Below are 6,058 nucleotides of genomic sequence, written 5' to 3' on the forward strand. Positions count from 1 at the left end.
TTGGCCTGATATCTGTGACGGGGAATTTGTTGGAGTCTATAATCAAATTTGGGGTATCTGAACACCTTGAAAATTTTCAGTCAACCAGGGAGAACCAGTCTGAATCCATGACAGGTAGGTCATGCCCGACAAACCTCAACCATTTTTTACAAAGAGATGACTAAGTTAATGGACAGGAAAATAACTGTGGGTGTTGTTTATATGGACTTCCAGAAGACATTTGAAAATGTCCCACATAAGAGACTGCTAACTGAGATAGATGCCCACAGAACTGACGACAAACTACTGGCATGACTGGGAAATTGGTGGTGTGCAAAATGGCTGGTGGATTCCGAATACAAACATGAGAATTTGGAGCAGGAAGAGACAATCTGATAAGATCATGCCTGATCTTGACCTGTAGTCAGTCCAGGGTTGATGGGGGAATTTGTTCAGAGTGTCAACCGTGCTATGGCTCATGACTGGGGCTTGGTCCGGAGGTGTTGTAAAGTGGAAAGAAGTGGGATAGAGACATGTTGCAGATGGCAGGGTGGTACTTGAAAGCTGTAGATTTGGGAGAGTACATCTGGGAGGGATTTTCTCAGCAATCACTTGGGAAGACAACCTCTCTGTTGATCTGGACTGCCAGGAGCATAACCTCTAACAAAGCATTGCTAATCCTTGTGTCCAACTAATATTGCTCTGTGACATCCCAGGAGCTGCCAACAGAGGTTTCATTGTAGCTCTAGGTTTGCCAATGAGCCAGGAGGTGCCAAACTAGCCTTTCAGGATACCATCAGAATCTCCAACTCAGAAAGGTCCCAGCAGGAGTCATAATGTCCCGCCTGCCAGGAACACATGCTTCACAATTTCACTTGCACTCCAATTTGCTTGTGTACAATGTGAGTGGAGAATTACAAAGCCGCTTGAAAAAGGATGCCAAGAGCTATGATGGAAGTGAAGCTTGTTATGTGAGTTAGTTGTTCTGAAAGAGCTCCTGTTGAAGCTGTTCGCCAAAGCTTTTGAGATCACACAATCCTTGGGAGGAGAATCAAGCACATTGTAGCAGACCATGAAGGAGTTTTCCTGGGAATTGAAGATTTTTACTGGGTAACTCTTCAGCACCTGGAACCCACTGAAAGTCTTTATACAAAGCGAAGAATTCGGAGGGGTTTCCAATGAAATTAAGTAAGGTAGTTATTCAGGGAAAATTAGGCTATTAAGTGGTTTAACTCCAAGTTAAACATTCAACTGACCATATACTTACCTCACACAAACCCCAATAACATCACATCAGATAATTTACAGCACCCAAACCTGACTCCCCTTCATCTGATGATGGGTCTAGGCCCGAAACATCAGCTTTTCTGCTCCTAAGATGCTGCTTGGCCTGCTGTGCTCATCCAGCTCTATACTTTCAGAGATAATGGGAACTGCAGATGCTGGAGAATTCCAAGATAATAAAATGTGAGGCTGGATGAACACAGCAGGCCAAGCAGCATGTCAGGAGCACAAAAGCTGACGTTTCGGGCCAAGACCATTCATCAGAGATGCTGCTTGGCCTGCTGTGTTCATCCAGCCTCACATTTTATTATCTTGCAGCTCTATACTTTGTTATCTCGATTCTCCAGCATCTGCAGTTCCCATTATCTCTCTCCCCTTCATCCACACTGGACCTGGTGCCACTTCCCCCATTCTGGAACATTCCCCACACCTTCACCGCATGAGGGATGCCTGGATCCTTCACCCTTTCACCACCCTACTCCCTACTTACCTGGCATCCTATCTTCCTACTCCCTTGCACCCTAACCTCACACTTAGCTGATGTAGTTACCATCTGACAACAACAGTCAAAATGGCTGTCTGTGGCTCTCAATCTTTCAGTCCCAACATAAGGCAGCTGACATGCTATGAGAAGGGGAGGGTGTAGTTTATCTTCCTCTGATGACTCTGCACCATCAGAGGAACAAGAACAGAAGTTGCTGGAAAAGCTCAGCATATCTGGCAGTATCTGCGAAGAAAAAAAAAATCACAGTTAATGTTTCCAGTGCTTTCCAGACCTTTCTCCAAAACGTTAACTCTGATTTTTTCTTCACAGATGCCTCAGGACCTGCTGAGCTTTTCCAGCAGCTTCTGCTTTAGTTCCTGATTTGCAACATCTGTCGTTCTTTAGGTTTTATTGTGTGCTATGAGACAACTGCCAAAATGGAAGTATGACTCCACATTTCTGAAGCGTCCCTGATCAAAATCCCCTGTCAGAAATTCCGAACTCTCTCCTTTGATAAAAATGAAGTGAGATTGCAACTCCTTGGAAAATTCAACCTGTTGACTCTGGCTCCTGACAGTCTTAAGTAATTATGTCCAACTAATCAATGTAGCTTGTACACATGGCATTCATGTGATGACTACTTTGTTATATTAAACAAATGCTGCTCCTTGTTAAGACTCATCAGGAGGAATGGTGACAGCATTGCACCTCAACCACCCAGATCTCAATAAGGGAAGGTCTTCTAAGATAAACGATGCCAAAATTAAACTCCAAAATGGAAAATTCTGGCCGTAATTTCCATGCTTGGAAATGTCACGACGCTGGTCACTTTGGTTACATTTCATTTCAATAAAAGTTTAGAAATAGCAGGCAATTGGCAAATGAGCTTCATATGTGTAAGTGTGAGGCAATATAATTTCAAAGAAAAATGAGCAGGTCAAATACTCCTTGGAAAATGGCAATGTCTGAATCGGTGGGGGTGGGGATGTGCTGATGGCAGGTTGAGACCTTTCTGGATAGATCCACAAATCACTAAAATGAAAGTTGATAAGGCCACCAAAAAATCAAATTATGTGCTTGGCTCATTATTTGGAGGAATAGAACTGTGTTACAGAGAAGTTATGTTAAACTTGTCTCAAACATTAGTGAGAATACTCCTGGCGCATTTTGCATAGGACTGATGTCTATATTGCAAAAATAATACAAAATCACTTCGAAGGTTGGTAAAACATTCACCAGAATGATTAAAGTGTAATAGAGCCATAGAGATGTACAGCATGGAAACCGATACTTGGTCCAACTCGTCTATTTATCCTAAATTAATCTAGTCCTATTTGCCACTATTTGGCCTATATCCCTCTAAACCCTTCCTTTTCATGTACCCATCCAGATTCCTTTAAAATTTTGTACTTGTACCAGGCTCCAACATTTCCTCTGGCATCTTGTGCCATAAACGCACCTCCCTCTATGTGAAAGCGTTGCCCCTCAGGTCCTTCTTAAATCTTTCTCCTTCACCTTAAACATATGCCCTCTAGTTTTGAACTCCCTTAACCTGGGAAAAGACCTTGGCTACTCACCCTATCCGTGCCACTCATAATTTTGAAAAACCTCTATAAGGTCACCCCTCAGCCTCCGATGCTCCAGCAAAAATAGCCCCAGCCTATTCAGCCTCTCCCTATGGATCAAACCCTCCAACTCTGTAGAACATAATAAAGTAGAACTGAGAGGTTAAACCTATCAGGAAAGACTGAAAAGGCAGGGAACCAAGTGAAGATTGAAGCCTTTAAAATCATGAAAATTTTTGGAGGTTAATCTGGAGAAAATATTCCCACTTGTGGGTGAGACCAAAACTATGGATCATAAGCATAAGCATACCAATAAAACTATTAGGGAGAAACATCATTGCCCAGAACATAATAAGTATATGTAACCAGCTACCACAAGAAGTGCTTAAGATGAATTGCATAGTTGTGTGCAAGAAGAAACCATATAAGTACATGTGGGGAACTAAATGGCAGGATATGCTGATGTGAAGAGAGTTACACGGAACCGAAATACTGAATGGATCAATTGGGTGATCTGTTGTCTCCAAAGTCAGAAATCACACAACATGAGGTTACAGTCCAATAGGTTTATTTGAAAACACAAGCTTTCGGAGCATCTCTCCTCCTTCAGGTGTTAATGAGAGAGGGAGTATCCGACACAGAATTTATAAGTAAAAGATCAAAGGCCCACACCATTGATGAGGATGTACTAAACAAACCTTTGAAAGGAATTTGGGGATTTACATAAACATATTAATCAATTAAAACCTTCTGATAGATTAAAGATTTAATAACATCTTAGGTTTGTTTAGTTGTGACCAGTCCACCCCTGTCCGACACTCGCATCTCCACATCACTGTTGTCCCCATACGTCTTCATCAACCACTAGGGGGAGGTGGTGTCCTTGTCTATTACCATTAGACTATTAATCCAGAGACCCTGTATTGGTCAGACTAGGATTAGGCAGTACAGTTCATGTAACACTTTTCAATAATATAGCATTAGGATTACAGCCTGTTATATCTGTGCACACCAGGTAATGTGTTATTTAGTCTTAATATGTTAAAAACTGCATTATAAATAGTTCCTAAGCCTGAAGATAGCTCTTGGTGTCGCTTTCTCCTCAACTTGTCCACACTGAGCCCAAACTCATTGAAGTGGGATAATACCTGTAAGATGGTGCAGTGATTCCATCATTTAGACAATTATGGCAGCAGTGAAGATTGAAGCAAACCTGATATCATTTGGAGAAGGGAATAACTCAATGATAACTTTTTTAAAAATGTCACTAGTATAGTTTTAAGAACAGCTAGCAACCTGAAAAGTGGCAGAGCTGAGCATCTGCTGTGAGGGAATGAACCGAAAGAGAAATTTGCTGCAGAGAAACCATTTACAGTCGTAAATTTGAACACTAGCCTTTTTACAACCAGTAATGGGTGAAACAAACTGTTTAAAAGCAGTGAGATGAGTAAAAACTCCACTAGAAGTTAAGGTGATATCTCTGGACTGAACACCCACTGATAAAGGTCTATTAGTCAACTGCCGAAGCAGATTTGACCTATTAAGGGATGGCATAAATAACGTTTCATTTCCACCCAAAAACCTAGGCAAAGTTCAGACTTTCAACAATTATTTAACAATTTCTAAACTATTTACCTAACAACAAAGTTAACAAGAAAGCTAAGAAAATTCTTCAAAAATAGGCATCAAGTAAATTGATGGAAAAAAATCTAGATTTAGAATCGTTTGCTGCAAATCAATGTTTCAGAATCGTAACACTGAAGTTAGTTAAAATCTAAAATAAAACAAGGAACTGCAGATGCTAGAGAGCTGAAACATACCAATGCAGAAATTGTTGGGCAAACTCAGCAGGTCTGATACCATCTTTGGAGGGATCAGAGTTAATATTTCACAGCTTGTGACCCTTCTTTGGAACCTTTACTATTTTGATAGATTTAAGCTACAAACACAAGCTTTATTGAGGGACTAACATTGTTTTTAACAACGTTCAGCAGCAAATTGAAATACAGTAAAAGAGTGCCAAAATGATCACATGGTGTTGAATTCAGTGTAAAACTATCTTTAAGTACACTAAAACCTGGCCAAAATTGCATCAAGCCAGCCATCTTTTATACAATCAAAAATCATTGAGTCTTTATTGATTGAAGCCATTTTGAGAAAGTTTCTACCCATTGATCTTTTGGAAATCGTTCACTATCTTGGGAAAGGAATATTTTCATTTATCTCTCTGAAGACACCATATTGACATCAAAGCCATCAAATGAAAACTGAACTTTACAGTGAAACAGAATTTAAAACAGTAGGAACTTTTAGCAAATTCTGTTTTAATACTGCATTAACAATATTTACGAAGATTCAACAAAAACTTTAATCTGCTAATTTACATGGCAACAAAATGAGTGTTGTACAAGCACATCCCAATCCTAACAATCATCATTCCATCAATAAAATAATCAGCAACTTCAAATACCTTTCAATAAACAAACAAAGCAACAAAATTCCCCTGTACCAATCTTTATAACAGAAAAAAAACTGAAGTTTCTGATCTATTTCATAGATCTACTCATTGGCAAATGTGGAAAGCACATCTCCTAAACTTTTGGACGGATCTTAACTTAAATGCAGAAGTCATATGTTACAGAAACAACAGACTGTTGAGGAATAAATTACTTTTGACTTCCTTTTGACAGGTTTTGATCAATATTTCATTTGAAGAACAAATTGGATGCTGCTGAGATCATGCTTC

The sequence above is a fragment of the Stegostoma tigrinum genome, chromosome 7 (genome assembly GCF_030684315.1).
Source record: "Stegostoma tigrinum isolate sSteTig4 chromosome 7, sSteTig4.hap1, whole genome shotgun sequence".
NCBI lineage: Eukaryota > Metazoa > Chordata > Chondrichthyes > Orectolobiformes > Stegostomatidae > Stegostoma > Stegostoma tigrinum.